The 19170-nt window shown below is 38.4% G+C and overlaps 2 non-coding genes across 2 annotated transcripts; one reads left to right on the top strand and one right to left on the bottom strand.

Moving 5' to 3' along the window:
* Positions 1 to 10097: 10097 nt before the first annotated feature.
* Positions 10098 to 10169, bottom strand: TRNAM-CAU (transfer RNA methionine (anticodon CAU)). The gene has a single exon. It is a non-coding gene; the product is annotated as a tRNA-Met (tRNA).
* A 5989-nt stretch (positions 10170 to 16158) lies between these two features.
* Positions 16159 to 16230, top strand: TRNAV-CAC (transfer RNA valine (anticodon CAC)). The gene has a single exon. It is a non-coding gene; the product is annotated as a tRNA-Val (tRNA).
* The last annotated feature ends 2940 nt before the right edge of the window (positions 16231 to 19170 follow it).

Genomic DNA, 19170 nt, shown 5'->3' on the forward strand with positions numbered 1-19170 from the left:
TGACAGGAATGGCTCCCTCTCGATCCTGTTGTATGATGTAGGGGAGAAGGCTCATTCAAGAAAATAAAATAGTCCCGGGCTTTTTTTGGGAATATAATTGATGGGAATGGCTGCTTCAAGTGTCTTCTGTACGATTGTGGAATGGCCTTAGTGCATGTTATGGGCAGCAGAAGCAGCAGAACACCGTGACCACTGCGACTCAACAAAATTTAGTTGATAATAGAAGTGCGGGCTGGAGCAAAATCTCCATTAAATATGTCTTTGGAAGAAAAGAGGGAAAGTGGAATGCACTTCAATATATTTTGGGTTTAATGCACCGAAGTAAAACATACGCACTAGAGGGGAGATCAGCACCACAAGTAAAGCATCCTCCTCGAAGGCTCAGAGTGGGGTGCCTAAATGTGTGTGGATGTAACCAAGATGTGAAGACCCTTACTGGAAAAACAATCACTCTTGAAGTAGAACCTTCAGACACAATTGAAATGTGAAGGAAATAGTGAAATTGGAAAAAAATGTAGCTTAGACATTGAAGCTTATTGATACAGTGGTTAAATTGATGAGAACTGCTATTGACGTTTGTGTAAATAAATTATACATTTCCTTTTTTCCATAGCCAGAGGTTGAACCATTATGTGACATTCATTTTTTTCATTAATTTCAAGCTAGAAGTTTCAGTTTTCTAAATTGTTTCTTACATTTTTCATATGTATATATATGTATGTGTGTGTGTGGGTGTGTGTATATGTGCGTGTGTATGTGTATGTGTGTGTATGTGTATATGTATATATATATGTATATCATCCCTGGGGATAGGGGTGAAAGAATACTTCCCACGTATTCCTCGCGTGTCGTAGAAAGCGACTAGAGGGGACGGGAGCGGGGGGCCAGAAATCCTCCCCTCCTTGTATTAACTTTCTAAAATGGGAAACAGAAGAAGGAGTCACGCGGGGAGTGCTCATCCTCCTCGAAGGCTCAGAGTGGGGTGCCTAAATGTGTGTGGATGTAACCAAGATGTAAAAAAAGGAGAGATAGGTAGTATGTTTGAGGAAAGGAACCTGGATGTTTTGGCTCTGAGTGAAACGAAGCTCAAGGGTAAAGGGGAAGAGTGGTTTGGGAATGTCTGGGGAGTAAAGTCAGGGGTTAGTGAGAGGACAAGAGCAAGGGAAGGAGTAGCAATACTCCTGAAACAGGAGTTGTGGGAGTATGTGATAGAGTGTAAGAAAGTAAATTCTCGATTAATATGGGTAAAACTGAAAGTTGATGGAGAGAGGTGGGTGATTATTGGTGCATATGCACCTGGGCATGAGAAGAAAGATCAAGAGAGGCAAGTGTTTTGGGAGCAGCTGAATGAGTGTGTTAGTGGTTTTGATGCACGAGACCGGGTTATAGTGATGGGTGATTTGAATGCAAAGGTGAGTAATGTGGCAGTTGAGGGAATAATTGGTATACATGGGGTGTTCAGTGTTGTAAATGGAAATGGTGAAGAGCTTGTAGATTTATGTGCTGAAAAAGGACTGATGATTGGGAATACCTGGTTTAAAAAGCGAGATATACATAAGTATACTTATGTAAGTAGGAGAGATGGCCAGAGAGCGTTATTGGATTACGTGTTAATTGACAGGCGTGCGAAAGAGAGACTTTTGGATGTTAATGTGCTGAGAGGTGCAACTGGAGGGATGTCTGATCATTATCTTGTGGAGGCTAAGGTGAAGATTTGTATGGGTTTTCAGAAAAGAAGAGTGAATGTTGGGGTGAAGAGGGTGGTGAGAGTAAGTGAGTTTGAGAAGGAGACCTGTGTGAGGAAGTACCAGGAGAGACTGAGTACAGAATGGAAAAAGGTGAGAACAATGGAAGCAAGGGGAGTGGGGGAGGAATGGGATGTATTTAGGGAATCAGTGATGGATTGCGCAAAAGATGCTTGTGGCATGAGAAGAGTGGGAGGTGGGTTGATTAGAAAGGGTAGTGAGTGGTGGGATGAAGAAGTAAGAGTATTAGTGAAAGAGAAGAGAGAGGCATTTGGACGATTTTTGCAGGGAAAAAATGCAAATGAGTGGGAGATGTATAAAAGAAAGAGACAGGAGGTCAAGAGAAAGGTGCAAGAGGTGAAAAAAAAAGGGCAAATGAGAGTTGGGGTGAGAGAGTATCATTAAATTTTAGGGAGAATAAAAAGATGTTCTGGAAGGAGGTAAATAAAGTGCGTAAGACAAGGGAGCAAATGGGAACTGCAGTGAAGGGCGCAAATGGGGAGTTGATAACAAGTAGTGGTGATGTGAGAAGGAGATAGAGTGAGTATTTTGAAGGTTTGTTGAATGTGTTTGATGATAGAGTGGCAGATATAGGGTGTTTTGGTCGAGGTGGTGTGCAAAGTGAGAGGGTTAGGGAAAATGATTTGGTAAACAGAGAAGAGGTAGTGAAAGCTTTGCGGAAGATGAAAGCCGGCAAGGCAGCAGGTTTGGATGGTATTGCAGTGGAATTTATTAAAAAAGGGGGTGACTGTATTGTTGACTGGTTTGTAAGGTTATTTGATGTATGTATGACTCATGGTGAGGTGCCTGAGGATTGGCGGAATGCGTGCATAGTGCCATTGTACAAAGGCAAAGGGGATAAGAGTGAGTGCTCAAATTACAGAGGTATAAGTTTGTTGAGTATTCCTGGTAAATTATATGGGAGGGTATTGATTGAAAGGGTGAAGGCATGTACAGAGCATCAGATTGGGGAAGAGCAGTGTGGTTTCAGAAGTGGTAGAGGATGTGTGGATCAGGTGTTTGCTTTGAAGAATGTATGTGAGAAATACTTAGAAAAGCAAATGGATTTGTATGTAGCATTTATGGATCTGGAGAAGGCATATGATAGAGTTGATAGAGATGCTCTGTGGAAGGTATTAAGAATATATGGTGTGGGAGGCAAGTTGTTAGAAGCAGTGAAAAGTTTTTATCGAGGATGTAAGGCATGTGTACGTGTAGGAAGAGAGGAAAGTGATTGGTTCTCAGTGAATGTAGGTTTGCGGCAGGGGTGTGTGATGTCTCCATGGTTGTTTAATTTGTTTATGGATGAGGTTGTTAGGGAGGTAAATGCAAGAGTTTTGGAAAGAGGGGCAAGTATGAAGTCTGTTGGGGATGAGAGAGCTTGGGAAGTGAGTCAGTTGTTGTTCGCTGATGATACAGCGCTGGTGGCTGATTCATGTGAGAAACTGCAGAAGCTGGTGACTGAGTTTGGTAAAGTGTGTGGAAGAAGAAAGTTAAGAGTAAATGTGAATAAGAGCAAGGTAATTAGGTACAGTAGGGTTGAGGGTCAAGTCAATTGGGAGGTGAGTTTGAATGGAGAAAACTGGAGGAAGTGAAGTGTTTTAGATATCTGGAAGTGGATCTGGCAGCGGATGGAACCATGGAAACGGAAGTGGATCATAGGGTGGGGGAGGGGGCGAAAATTCTGGGGGCCTTGAAGAATGTGTGGAAGTCGAGAACATTATCTCGGAAAGCAAAAATGGGTATGTTTGAAGGAATAGTGGTTCCAACAATGTTGTATGGTTGCGAGGCGTGGGCTATGGATAGAGTTGTGCGCAGGAGGATGGATGTGCTGGAAATGAGATGTTTGAGGACAATGTGTGGTGTGAGGTGGTTTGATCGAGTGAGTAACGTAAGGGTAAGAGAGATGTGTGGAAATAAAAAGAGCGTGGTTGAGAGAGCAGAAGAGGGTGTTTTGAATTGGTTTGGGCACATGGAGAGGATGAGTGAGGAAAGATTGACCAAGAGGATATATGTGTCGGAGGTGGAGGGAGCAAGGAGAAGAGGGAGACCAAATTGGAGGTGGAAAGATGGAGTGAAAAAGATTTTGTGTGATCGGGGCCTGAACATGCAGGAGGGTGAAAGGAGGGCAAGGAATAGAGTGAATTGGAGCGATGTGGTATACCGGGGTTGACGTGCTGTCAGTGGATTGAATCAAGGCATGTGGAGCGTCTGGGATAATCCATAGAAAGCTGTGTAGGTATGTATATTTGCGTGTGTGGACGTATGTATATACATGTGTATGGGGGGGGGGGGGGTTTGGGCCATTTCTTTCGTCTGTTTCCTTGCGCTACCTCGCAAACGCGGGAGACAGCCACAAAGTATAAAAGAAAAAAAAAAAAAAAAAACTTATGAATACCTTACCTGCAGTAAGGTAACAACACACCTGTCATATATGTAACAACTTATGAACACCTTACCTACAGTAAGGTAACAACACACCTGTCATATATGTAACACAACTTATGAACACCTTACCTACAGTAAGGTAACAACACACCTGTCATATATGTAACACAACTTATGAACACCTTACCTGCAGTAAGATAACAACACACCTGTCATATATGTAACACAACTTATGAACACCTTACCTACAGTAAGGTAACAACACACCTGTCATATATGTAACACAACTTATGAACACCTTACCTGCAGTAAGATAACAACACACCTGTCATATATGTAACACAACTTATGAACACCTTACCTACAGTAAGTTAACAACACACCTGTCATATATGTAACAACTTATGAACACCTTACCTACAGTAAGGTAACAACACACCTGTCATATATGTAACACAACTTATGAACACCTTACCTACAGTAAGGTAACAACACACCTGTCATATATGTAACACAACTTATGAACACCTTACCTACAGTAAGGTAACAACACACCTGTCATATATGTAACACAACTTATGAACACCTTACCTACAGTAAGGTAACAACACACCTGTCATATATGTAACACAACTTATGAACACCTTACCTACAGTAAGGTAACAACACACCTGTCATATATGTAACACAACTTATGAACACCTTACCTACAGTAAGGTAACAACACACCTGTCATATATGTAACACAACTTATGAACACCTTACCTACAGTAAGGTAACAACACACCTGTCATATATGTAACACAACTTATGAACACCTTACCTACAGTAAGGTAACAACACACCTGTCATATATGTAACACAACTTATGAACACCTTACCTACAGTAAGGTAACAACACACCTGTCATATATGTAACACAACTTATGAACACCTTACCTACAGTAAGGTAACAACACACCTGTCATATATGTAACACAACTTATGAACACCTTACCTACAGTAAGGTAACAACACACCTGTCATATATGTAACACAACTTATGAACACCTTACCTACAGTAAGGTAACAACACACCTGTCATATATGTAACACAACTTATGAACACCTTACCTACAGTAAGGTAACAACACACCTGTCATATATGTAACACAACTTATGAACACCTTACCTACAGTAAGGTAACAACACACCTGTCATATATGTAACACAACTTATGAACACCTTACCTACAGTAAGGTAACAACACACCTGTCATATATGTAACACAACTTATGAACACCTTACCTACAGTAAGGTAACAACACACCTGTCATATATGTAACACAACTTATGAACACCTTACCTACAGTAAGGTAACAACACACCTGTCATATATGTAACACAACTTATGAACACCTTACCTACAGTAAGGTAACAACACACCTGTCATATATGTAACACAACTTATGAACACCTTACCTACAGTAAGGTAACAACACACCTGTCATATATGTAACACAACTTATGAACACCTTACCTACAGTAAGGTAACAACACACCTGTCATATATGTAACCAACTTATGAACACCTTACCTACAGTAAGGTAACAACACACCTGTCATATATGTAACACAACTTATGAACACCTTACCTACAGTAAGGTAACAACACACCTGTCATATATGTAACACAACTTATGAACACCTTACCTACAGTAAGGTAACAACACACCTGTCATATATGTAACACAACTTATGAACACCTTACCTACAGTAAGGTAACAACACACCTGTCATATATGTAACACAACTTATGAACACCTTACCTACAGTAAGGTAACAACACACCTGTCATATATGTAACACAACTTATGAACACCTTACCTACAGTAAGGTAACAACACACCTGTCATATATGTAACACAACTTATGAACACCTTACCTACAGTAAGGTAACAACACACCTGTCATATATGTAACACAACTTATGAACACCTTACCTACAGTAAGGTAACAACACACCTGTCATATATGTAACACAACTTATGAACACCTTACCTACAGTAAGGTAACAACACACCTGTCATATATGTAACACAACTTATGAACACCTTACCTACAGTAAGGTAACAACACACCTGTCATATATGTAACACAACTTATGAACACCTTACCTACAGTAAGGTAACAACACACCTGTCATATATGTAACACAACTTATGAACACCTTACCTACAGTAAGGTAACAACACACCTGTCATATATGTAACACAACTTATGAACACCTTACCTACAGTAAGGTAACAACACACCTGTCATATATGTAACACAACTTATGAACACCTTACCTACAGTAAGGTAACAACACACCTGTCATATATGTAACACAACTTATGAACACCTTACCTACAGCAAGGTAACAACACACCTGTCATATATGTAACACAACTTATGAACACCTTACCTACAGTAAGGTAACAACACACCTGTCATATATGTAACACAACTTATGAACACCTTACCTACAGTAAGGTAACAACACACCTGTCATATATATAACACAACTTATGAACACCTTACCTACAGTAAGGTAACAACACACCTGTCATATATGTAACACAACTTATGAACACCTTACCTACCCTTCCCTGCCAGTCCAGATTGGTCTTCATTTTGATATTAATTGATATTAACAGCCAAAAGTTATTGAGCTGGAATTCGTACCATACGTCAGAGCATATACACTTCACAAGATGGCTAATTTGTATTTCATTATCTTTCTATTATTCACCTCTACTGAATTATCATAGGACAGTCGTGCTACATGTGGACTTTGCTTATATGAATTCGAGCAACAAGAGTGTGGCCAGGATATGTTACTTTCTCTTTAACCCAAACCTCCATTATCACAGTAGCCACATATAAAAGTGACAAGAGGCAGCAGCAGGTCCAGTCATGGTGGGGGAGCTGACCTGGCTTCGTGAATCCTGCCATCACCTGCCCACCCAGGGAAGGAGCAGCAGGAAACCTGGTCATCAAAAGGAATACAAAGGAAGTCAAACAGCAACAGATCAATGGGTCATTTTGAAGGTGTTTGTGACAGTGGCAGATATCAGAATCTCAGATTACACTGGTGAAAGTAGAAAGGTAAACAGATAATTCAAAGAGGAAAACCTGCAGTCTGTCTAAGTGACTAAGGAGACGCAATTGCTGTCACAAGTGGAGGTGAAGCAAAATATTATCATGTTTATTGTTAAACGTATTTACGTTACTATTTTCGGCCAATATGATTGGTTCTTACACACCATTAGATTAGGAACGGCGTAATGATGATAGACAAATGAATAGATAGAAGAGATTACATTACATACATATTACCATGGAATATATACCATATATTTTCCAAGAGGATATAAATATGTACAGTTCATTAGTCATTCCATACTGATGATAAATGTGTCATAACTTCTCTGGAGGCCAGGCTGGCTGGCTGGATGGCTGCACATTGGTTTTGGAAATAACCTTTACTTCCCAACTGGTGAAAACTGATTAATTTATGTAAAACACAATCAATCCCAATATACTAATGCACGGTTTAAGCAAGAAAAGAATGATTACGTGTTTTATATAAACAATTTATGTAACTATGATGATAATTCACTTCCAGCTTTCGATATATACTTCTCAAAATATTGTAAAGACCTTAATTTGATAAATGTATTTATTAACTTCTAATTTGGTAAATGTATTTATCATTATAAACAGGTTTTCAAAATAGTTTGGTGAAGGAAAATCATTTTGTGTTGTCGCTACTAAAAACCGATTATTATCTGCACAATTCCTCGGGAGATTTACGTCTTTAATACAATAAGTTCTTATAAGAAGTTGTACAGATTAGTACATATGTGAAATGACACCAGATTCAGTAGACGATCTCTACAGGTCATCAGTTTCATGAAACAGTTAAGGTCAAGCAGTTACAAGAGCTTTCTCGATGATCATCTTGCACCACCACACTCACAAGACCCTCCAACAAACTCCTCTAAAGTTCTTCAAGTCCTGCTGGGCCAGCAGAACCCGTCCTGACACTCAGTAATCAAGAAAGATATTCATAGCTTTATGTCCAGCCGTCATCAGGTTTTCTATATTCAATGTTTATATTAAGTAATTAAGTTCAATGACCTTTAACTGCTCACTGATGTTATATCATCCAAGGTGATCAGTTCTATAACTCCAGGACCACTTTTGTGGGGCTTCTGTAACTCTAAGGCTGCGCTACAATCAGTAGCAGGTAAATGTTGGATTCTTTTGGAGTGAGAAGTTCCATGACGAGATGTTTCTGGCCATTAACGATAATATTATCACGTCGAAGGTGACTTTACACCTGTGGTGGAACCTCATGCAGGCGGAGTCCGGTAACACTCCAACATATATACATTCTGTTTTACATTTGATGTATGACGTATGATATGGATGAAGGCGTCATGACCTTAGCTCTTCATAACCTTCTAAATGTAACAACATATATATATTCCTGTTACCAAGTAGCAAATACTGTTATAGTATGTTGTACTGCATGGTACAGCTTCTGGTTTAATGACCTTTACCTGTTAATAACCAGTAAATCCCACGATACAGATACATGTTGACCTGTTACAGAGCGGCAGACCGTCGTACGACAAGACCCCGTGCCAGGCAGGGACAAATTGTCATAATAAATGTTATAATGATTTATATTTTGATGGAATTGTTTATAAAGATGAGTTACCATAATTATGACGAAATATATCCACATTCACACTCACCAACCCTACCCAGACAACACGAGTCGTATTGATCATTTCTAAATTAATTGGACACATCCGGGAAGATGCCTTTTACCGTGTGTACTTTACTTTAAAGTTACGTTCATAGGAAATAGAGCGAAACTAGCTGTCTGTATTGCCAACAAAAATCGCTATGAGGTATAAACTTCTGTCTACTAATGACGTCACGCTGATAGTGATGAACACAAACTGGTGGGCAAACGTTTGACCTCAGATGAGGTGAAATACTTTTTCCTTAACAAGACTGAGGAATCATTTACAGAATCATTTACCAATTAGATTGTGGTTGAAAGCATTACTATAGATACGTGTGAGAATACAATTGATGAATATTTCGCTTCAGGTCCAAGAATAACAACATTTGCACCTCCATTGTCACGCTGACAATATATAGGGTTTTCTCTTTGACTTTTGCGTGTGCCTTCTAACCCAACCCCCCCATCCCCCCAACACCACCCTCCACCCACCCACCCACCATCACCACCATCAGCAGACCCATGCAGGCCCCCATGTCACTTACGTCACTACAGTTTCCAGGCACCACGTGGCATTTTAGTGGCTGTTAATTACCACTCCTCTGACCCAGGCAGCTTTCTTACCTTCCTGTCTAACCCAGACGTTGTCTGCTGGCTCTCACTCCACAAACACACAAGCTCTCATTCCCAGACATAACACATCACAACACCTTACTCCCACCTTTTTGATCTTTTTCTTCGTGACAATATATTTCTCTGCGGAGAGCGTTACGTGCTTGCCCTGCCTTTTGGCAAAATCTCGTTAGATGAACTCATGAGCATGAACTCCTCTCTCTCTCTCTCTCTCTCTCTCTCTCTCTCTCTCTCTCTCTCTCTCTCTCTCTCTCTCTCTCTCTCTCTCTCCCCAGCCAGCCACTATGAATGTAGATTGCGTGACTGAGTGAAAGCGATGAAGTTCTTGCCATATGACGGCGAGCCACTCTGCACCCCACCCACCCATCCAGCACATATCAACTTGCCTCTTGCCGGAGATATATATATATATATATATATATATATATATATATATATATATATATAGAGAGAGAGAGAGAGAGAGAGAGAGAGAGAGAGAGAGAGAGAGAGAGAGAGAGAGAACCTACCTACGAGTATTTACGGTCACAAAAAAATACTTAAAACAAAGGCCCCGCCGGGAATCGAACCCGGACCAACTGTTTATGAGGCAGATGTGCTAACCACTACACCACGGAGCCACTTGTCAGTGGCGGAAAAATCTCTTATATATTAACAAACGTGACTGAGGACTTAAAGAATCTGGTACAAACATAATGGTTATTGTGATAAATGAATTGTTTATGATGAATATGTATTGTGTTGCATTATAATGATTGTTCATTACCAAGATCTTTAAGCCTGAATCCTTAAGATTATATAAGAAATGATAAAAACGTGTTAAGAACATAAACATTTATGATTATAAAGAATAGAATGCATTATCATGCGGGTATCTAACTGAAAATGCAATACAAGGAGCTAGTTTAAGGCAGGAGTATTTCATCTTTTAACAAAATTTTTACCTCAACGTCCTTTATTTTTCATCATAATTTTTTATGTTTACTATCAAGAAATGCCTTTTATCTAACATAAAAATTCTGTATAGGTATTTGATCACTGTTCTCCAACGACGCATTGAATAACTCTTCGTTAGTGAAGTTCATTTCGTGTAATAGATCATGTATTACAAAGCTGTGTCTATCCACACAAGTGTTATACATCGCGCAACGATATTCTAGAAATAACGGACATATAACATATGTAAGTCTTCTATAGATATTTATAAAAAAAATTTTCCTGAGGGACAAAACCTAAGACTTTCGTATCAATGTTTATCAGTTGTAAGTGATCAAGCATTACAAAGGTGTGTCCATTACCACAGGTGCTACTGATCCCGGGTAAAGGTATTTCATCATCTTTGTATCTTTAACCTTTCTAGTTATAGATGTTTCATCCTTGATTCCATCCTCACAATGGATGTATGTGGTTTGTGTTGTCTTAACATATCATTAGTCAGTTGAAGTGGAGAACATGCTCCACAGCCTAGCCACTCTACTCTGTCTTCCACATGCTATTCAAGAGGTGTTACCGGATTCCGCCTATAAGTGTTTACGCCGGGGGTAACAAGTCACCTCCGGACGGCTTCTTCTTTTTACTTTTGATGATTTGAAAAATTCATGAATCATATTTGGTTTTATGATGTCAATAAGATTGTTGGAAATTGTATATAATAATCTTTATCTGTCATTTGATAAACTTCAATTCATCAAAGATAAAGTTTATGATCATTGATTGTTTATCTGTCGTTGTTACTGAAGTTCTTTTTTTTATCTAACAAAATACTTTCATTTGACTCATAGAGAATATTATTAAGGAAAACATAAATAATCTTTCATTAGTTCTCATCTGTCATTTGATGAACTTTAATTCATAAAGATAAAGTTTATGATCATTGATTGTTTATCTCTCGTTGTTACTGATGTAAGTTTTTTTTATCTAACAAAATACTTTCATTTGACTCATAAAGAATATTCTTAAGAAAAACGTAAATAATTTGTCATTAGTTCTCATCACACAAAATAAAAGTCTTTTTTAAAAGTCTTTTTTTTCAAAGTTTTCTCAGTGGATGATGCTAACATTTTGAAGAGTAGAAACTCATAACTTAAAATCCTTGAACCTTGTGTTAATAATAATTACATTACTTTTCTCTAAACAATACTTTTTTTCAGTGTGTAAAACCCGGATAAAAAGCCTACAACATAATGACGTAATTATCTTTATGTTATTGAAGATATTACTGATTTCTACATTTATCTGCAAAATAGAAATCTTTATGTTAGATATGTTAATCTTAACGATATCACGTTACATATATTTCTGTACCTTGTGCTCCAGAAAAGTTATGAAATCTTATTCATTATCGTATCAAATGTTTACCTTGCATACGATATCCCATGTATTTTCACTAGAAGTCTACAAGTAAAATATATTTTTGCCATATGTATTTAACGGTAATCAGTGATAGGTTGTTAGAATAAGTAAATGTGTAATACATTACTAGGGTAGTAAATCCTTCGTCCATCACAATATACCGTAAGAGTGTCTAAGGTTCACCCTAGCTGGGGTTTACATTGTTGAACAACGTAATGCTTTTTGGTCGGTTTAGGTTTCTTAATTGTTGACTACAGGGACGAGTTTATAAGGAAGTGAGGAATTTGGGAAGGGTTTATTGATGGGTGCCGGGAGTGTGGTGATGATGATGAAGGATCAGAGAAAATATATTATGTCAGAGGTCAATAGATCCTGGTGCTCGACCCAGAACCTTGACTAATCGTCTATAAGAAAGTGGTTGTTTATGTTTGGCCAAGTCCCAGCTTGGCAGGGGCTCTGGTCTTATGACACACTGTTATCTGGCTTTATTTGTCATGTAAAGTTTTTTCATAGTCTAAACTGATAAGAACATTAAAGAATTAGAATTTCATCTAAACATTCTAATGGAATGTATACCTACTATGTAAATTTTGAATTGATTGTATGAGTTCTATAATTCTTGTAATGGAAAACTAGTTGTCTTAATTTGTAATTGACTCCTAAAAAGAAGAAAAGGATGAATGACTTAGAGTAAGCGCCTTAGATTTGATAAATCTTTCAAGAAACAATTCTCTTCATTTTTTCTTAATTTAGCCAACAGTGGCTTGTGTCAGTATAGCAAGTCAAGTATTACTCCACCGTACAACAACTACAACATGGCTTGTGTCAGTGTGTCTGTCCCTCAGTATAGCAAGTCAAGCATTACTCCACCGTACAACAACTACAAGGTCACAAATGAGGGGACAAATAACATATAGGTTGGCTCACGGAAAATGCCTAATGAGCTGAGGAAAAGGAAGGACATTACATACACTGGCTTGATCAGTGAATCATTTTGTGATGGTTGTGAAATATTGGTCATGTGTAGAAGATGGTCCTTGTACATGGATCATGCTATATATTAGTTTCACAATATGTTATAATGGTGTCTTTACCTGGTGAACTGATATGTGATATAATAAATGTGATCTGTCTTGTTCTATATTTCTCTTTGAAAATATCAACTTTAGATTTATATCAAATTTCTCCTACACGCGATGAAATCGTGTCTGCGAGTTAAACAGAATCTTATGACATTGCAGGAAGATCTTAACAGGCTATCGTTGTACAGTGTACAGTGGCCAGTGATATTCACCGTAAACATATGCAACATGTTTACACTGTGTACACATAGCAGGCAAACTACAGTATCATCTTAAGATGTGGAAATAAAACTATCAAGGCAGGAGAAGGATTTAGGTGTCATCATTAGTAGAGATGTAAAGCCAAGACAACAGTGTATTAATGTACGTAATAAGACTAACAGGCAACTTGGTGTCATGTGTTAGTAGCAAGAATGAACAGGTAATATTACAGCTATAGTTAGTCACACACCACTTACATTATGACCTACAATATTGATCACTGTATTAGAGTGTACAAACATTTCTCCACGATTATTGAGCGAAGATAACAACATTGATAGCAAGCCTCAGAATCCTCCCTTATGATGAAGATAACAAGACTTGTAATGGGCGATATGATAGAGGTTTACAACACCAGGTATGTTTACTGATGATGATGAAGCTACATCTTACTTACATTGTGGTTGTATACACAGCTTCTCTCCTTCTCTTACCTGGATTTATCACAGTGGATGAATATCCCACTGAGTTCCATCTTGTCTTTAAGTTTCCTGGCTTGCCTCTGTGTGTGTGTCTGTGTGTCTGTGTGTGTGTGTGTGTGTGTGTGTGTGTGTGTGTGTGTGTGTGTGTGTGTGTGTGTACAAGTAACTAAAAAACACGATACATACACATATGGTTAAGAAAACGGGCAACACACATAACAGTCACAAAAGATGAGCTCACACACACACACACACACACACACACACACACACGCACACACACACAGAGCGGAGCCAGGCTGGAGGCGGGGCATCGTGACGTCACAGGCAAGTCCCTCCCCCCGCCAGATCCAAACATGTGTTGTGTCTGGTGATGGCGGTTCAAGATTTCCCACATTTATATTGATCTTTACATTATCATCCACTCCCAAAGTCACCTGGCATTCTTGTGTTTCAACAACAGACGTGATATATGCAACACCAGGCAAACATTGTACCATTATCTGATAGGTTAATTGGTGCACAATCAAGAACCAGTGAATTTCATCGCCGCCATAAGTAAGTAAGGAAGGTGACTTTAATGATGATAAATACGACCTGGTATGGCTGTGTCTACACACTACCGCCATCTGGTCAACCTTGTACGTACGAACCTTAACCTTAAAGTGGGCCACGTAAAACGGGAACTTAAAATCTATCCATTTAACTGTCATTCATTAATTAACATTTAAACACCATCTTTTAAACGTAAACCTTCCACTTGCATTATATTAACAAGTACTCTAAGATACGTCATACAAACACAAGGTTTAAAGCTGAAACTCGAACTTTTAAGTCCGTCAATTTAACACCTACTTTAGAATTAGCAAAAAATGCGAATTTTTAACTCCGCCAAAAAGCAGCTTGTGTATGTAATGCTTCATTTAATTGAACATATTTAAAGTCAGTTAATTTAATGGTATCCTTTGATGTTCATCATTAAAACATAAACCTATGAACTCTGTCTCTAGAACTAAGCACAAACTTTTACGTTCCATCATAGGAAAGGAAACTTGCAAGATCTATCAAAATTCGTCACATAACGCGAACTTTTCAACCCTTCCATTTACCTGGGCCACTCTTCCCTGGCTGCCATTCATATTTTGTCCTTTTAAACTATGACTTTATTACACTTTCGTTCATTCATCATGACTTTATTACACTTTCGTTCATTCATCATGACTTTATTACACTTTCATTCATTCATCATGACTTTATTACACTTTCGTTCATTCATCATGACTTTATTACACTTTCGTTCATTCATCATGACTTTATTACACTTTCATTCATTCATCATGACTTTATTACACTTTCATTCATTCATCATGACTTTATTACACTTTCATTCATTCATCATGACTTTATTACACTTTCATTCATTCATCATGACTTTATTACACTTTCATTCATTCATCATGACTTTATTACACTTTCATTCATCATTCATCAACTAGTTCGTCTCACTGATATTCCATTCATAAACTTCATTTGTGCATCTCATAGTTTGACCGCCATGTTGCATGTTTCCTTAAGGTTTATAATTCTTTGTGTATTTAATAATAGAAGATTCAGTGATATTTCTCGTGGTACTGGAGTTAGAGTTAATAACTGAGATGGCATTATAATCTCTAACTCCAGTACCACGAGAAATATCATTGAATCTTCTATCATTAAATGCACAAAGAATTATAATCTTGATATAAGTGATTGTCTATACAAATTGCATAAATTTAGTGTTGATAAAATTTGTAAGGAATTCATCTTGTCCACATAATTAGTTTATGATACGCTTGTTGTCTGTCTCGGACAATCACATGTTTACCAAATGGCGTACTAGCGACGTCTCTTCGTTGTATATCAACTGACTGTTATATTTCTCTCTTGTGTCTCCCCTTATGATGTGGTTATTACATGAAAGTGCACTTGGGAACTTGTCATGTTTCATTTTCCCCGTGGACTCATAAGAATATACTTGATCACGCGCAAAATTGTGATCCTTTCCAATATATATATATATATATATATATATATATATATATATATATATATATATATATATTTTTTGCTTTGTCGCTGTCTCCCGCGTTTGCGAGGTAGCGATATATATATATATATATATATATATATATATATATATATATATATATATATATACATATATATATATATATATATATATATATATATATATATATATATATAAATATATATATATATATATATATATATATATATATATATATATATATATATATATATATATATATATATATATATATATATATATATATATATACGTATATATCCTTCAGTATGTTTACTTTCGATAATGAGGAACCGAAGAATAAGCCAAGCAAGTAAATTTCGTCAAAGACATCTCTCTTTTCTAAACGCTGCCTCGCAAAGATTTTCATTAATTCATATTGAAGAAACAGACGTATTTTTCTATTGTCTGGTTAGCTCAGTGGTAGAGCGTGAGTCTCACACACTCAAGGTCGTGGGTTCGAGACCCACACCAGACATATTTTTTGTCTTTTTCTTTTTTCATTTTGTCCGCATCACATGTGTGCAACATTCAGTATGTTCGTCCAACGTTATAGTGAAGATCTTCACAATAAATTGGGGTTTTAGACCTTATCTGAAAGGGTCAGGTCCACCAAGACGTCCTTGAAATCTTCCAGAAGCTTCTGGCGATCCTCCTCCAACTGCTGGGCACATCAGAGTTAACATGGGCCGGACATCGGTTGTGGAACGACTTAATCTGCTTCCGGTAGTTAGCAGGGATGATAATGAGGGCTCTGACCTCATACCAGGTGAGCTTAGTTCCAGTCTATTGCTTAGTTCCAGTCTATTGCTTAGTTCCAGTCTATTGCTTAGTTCCAGTCTATTGCTTAGTTCCAGTCTATTGCAACGACAATAAAAAAGTAAAACTCATTTCTTCGTGAAAAATTGAGAGGAAAAGACGAGAGGAACATGGAGACTTACTCTGTGGTTATTTTGCCGGCAAGTCGGCAACGGTCGGTTAAGCAGTATTTTGCCGTGGCAATCTCAGTGCTTTATATAATACTAAGTGCCAGAAAATGTCCTTGGGGGCGTAGCTCAGTGGTAGAGCGCTCGCTTGGCATGCGAGAGGACCCGGGTTCAAACCCCGGCGCTTCCATTTTTGTTAATTGGGAAATTCATTTTCAGTCGTGTATATATATATATATATATATATATATATATATATATATATATATATATATATATCGTCCGATCAGGGAAGTTAAGCAACGTTGGGTCTGGTTAGTACTTGGATGGGTGACCGTCTGGGAACACCAGATGCTGTTATCCCTGGGGATAGGGAAGAAAGAATACTTGCCTCATATTCCCTGTGTGTCGTACAAGGCGAATAAAAGGAGAGGGAGCGCGAGACTGGAAATCCTCTCCTCTCATTTTCAATTTTCCAAAGAAAGGAACAGAGAAGGGACCAAGTGGGAATATTCCCTCAGAGGCTCAGTGTAGTGAGAGTGTAGTGAGGAAGAGCATAGTGATGATAAGGATATTGTCAAGATAGCTTGTAGTGAAGAAACGAATAGAGTGAAGATCCGAATGTAGCAGAGATAAGGGTTATCAAAGAGTAAATTTTATTCAAAATGATTATGTTGTGAAGAAAAGAACTATTTTTAGTGAACATCAGGGAGTACAATGATGATGGTATGGTAGAAATAACGGTGTAGTGAAGAAGAGGGTATAGTGAAGATATAATTTAGTGAGAATAAGCTAGTAGTGAAGATACACTTTAGTGAATATGAGGTTGTAGTGAACTTAACCTTATTGACCTGATCCCCCAAATCCTCCAAACTACGTTCAAGGGCGGATCCAAAGCCAACCGAAGAGGCTATTTCTCTGTGTATTATTAGTGGTGGTGGTGTGTGTAGGTGTGTGTAATCATCTATTTGCACTGTATTAGGAGGGAGTTTTACACTCGTGAGGTCCCGTGTAAGTACGTTGTTTGTGTGAGCGGGTAAAATCTAAAGCCTTTCTTGAAACCAGCTTAGTCAAGATAATGTCGTATGAAGATGGGGTTGTAGTGAAGATTATAATAAGCCTTGCATAGTGAAGATAAAGGTATTACGGAGAGGAGATGTAGTGAAGAAGAATATATTGAACACAAAAGGAATCAAGCTAAGTGCAGGGTCGGCCTACTGGCTTGAACTTACATTTCAGGTCAAAGGCATTCGAGTACATAGTATTCGAATAGTTATTTCCGTATCAGGGGCGATCATAGCCTAGCGGTAGCTCTCCCGCCCGTTGCACAGGGGTCCCGGGTTCGATCCTGGCTGTTGGAAGTTTGTATGTTTCATGAGAGTGCTCGTTCATAGGCACTTAGTTCGTACATATATATATACATATATATATATATATATATATATATATATATATATATATATATATATATATATATATTCCTATGAGTCCACGGAGAAAATGAAACACGATAAGTTCCCAAATGGACTTTCGTTTAATAATGGCAAGTTAGTATGAAAGATAAAGTATGAAAGACAAAGATAGTGGACAAGTGTAATGTGTTCTGTGTCCTTGATAACCATTTGGTCTGACTCATTCAGATAAGGTCCAAAACGTCAGTAGTGAAGATGTACAAAGGATAATAGAACGGTGTACGTACGTACGTAGTGCGAGTATCTTGACTGATAGAAAGTATTGAAAGCGGCAGGAAGTAGTGAGATATTGTATTGTGCTTCGTACAAGACTGGCGGGCGACTCCGTCCTTCGTGCTGTGCCACACACAGTCTGGTGATTGTCGGGATATGTAGCCATAATGTTTGATCTTATGACTATTAGTGATGCATCATGTGATGTTTACTATCACAACATCGGCTTCTTCCTCCTCCTCCAGGAGAGTGGCAATCAGGTGGCGGTTATTGTGGTAGCCCGGCACGTGCAATTGTAAGATCTGAAGCAACATTGAGAAAATGAGACACATTATAAAGAGTTCCGTAATTTCTCTAATTCTTCCCCAAATTCATGTGGACCTGCAATACTGAAAATGTTTGAATACTGCTGGTGCAGAGGGAAGGAGAGGGAGGCCTGGGATGAGAATGAGGCTTTGTAGGAGAGAAAGGCTCGGGATGAGAGAGGCTGAACACAAGATGTTTGGCCGGAGTGAGGCTTTGAAGGAAAGAGAGGCTTAGGATGAGGGTTGGGTTGTACCAGAGAGAGAGACCTGGGATGAGGGTTGGGTTATACCAGAGAGACCTGGGATGAAGGTTGGGTTGTACCAGAGAGAGAGACCTGGGATGAGGGTTGGGTTGTACCAGAGAGAGAGACCTGGGATGAGGGTTGGGTTGTACCAGAGAGAGAGAGACCTGGGATGAGGGTTGGGTTGTACCAGAGAGAGAGGCTTGGGATGAGTGTAGGGTTGTACCAGAGAGACTGACCTGGGATGAGGGTACGGTTGT

Source organism: Panulirus ornatus, chromosome 42, assembly GCF_036320965.1.
Source record: "Panulirus ornatus isolate Po-2019 chromosome 42, ASM3632096v1, whole genome shotgun sequence".
Taxonomy (NCBI): domain Eukaryota; kingdom Metazoa; phylum Arthropoda; class Malacostraca; order Decapoda; family Palinuridae; genus Panulirus; species Panulirus ornatus.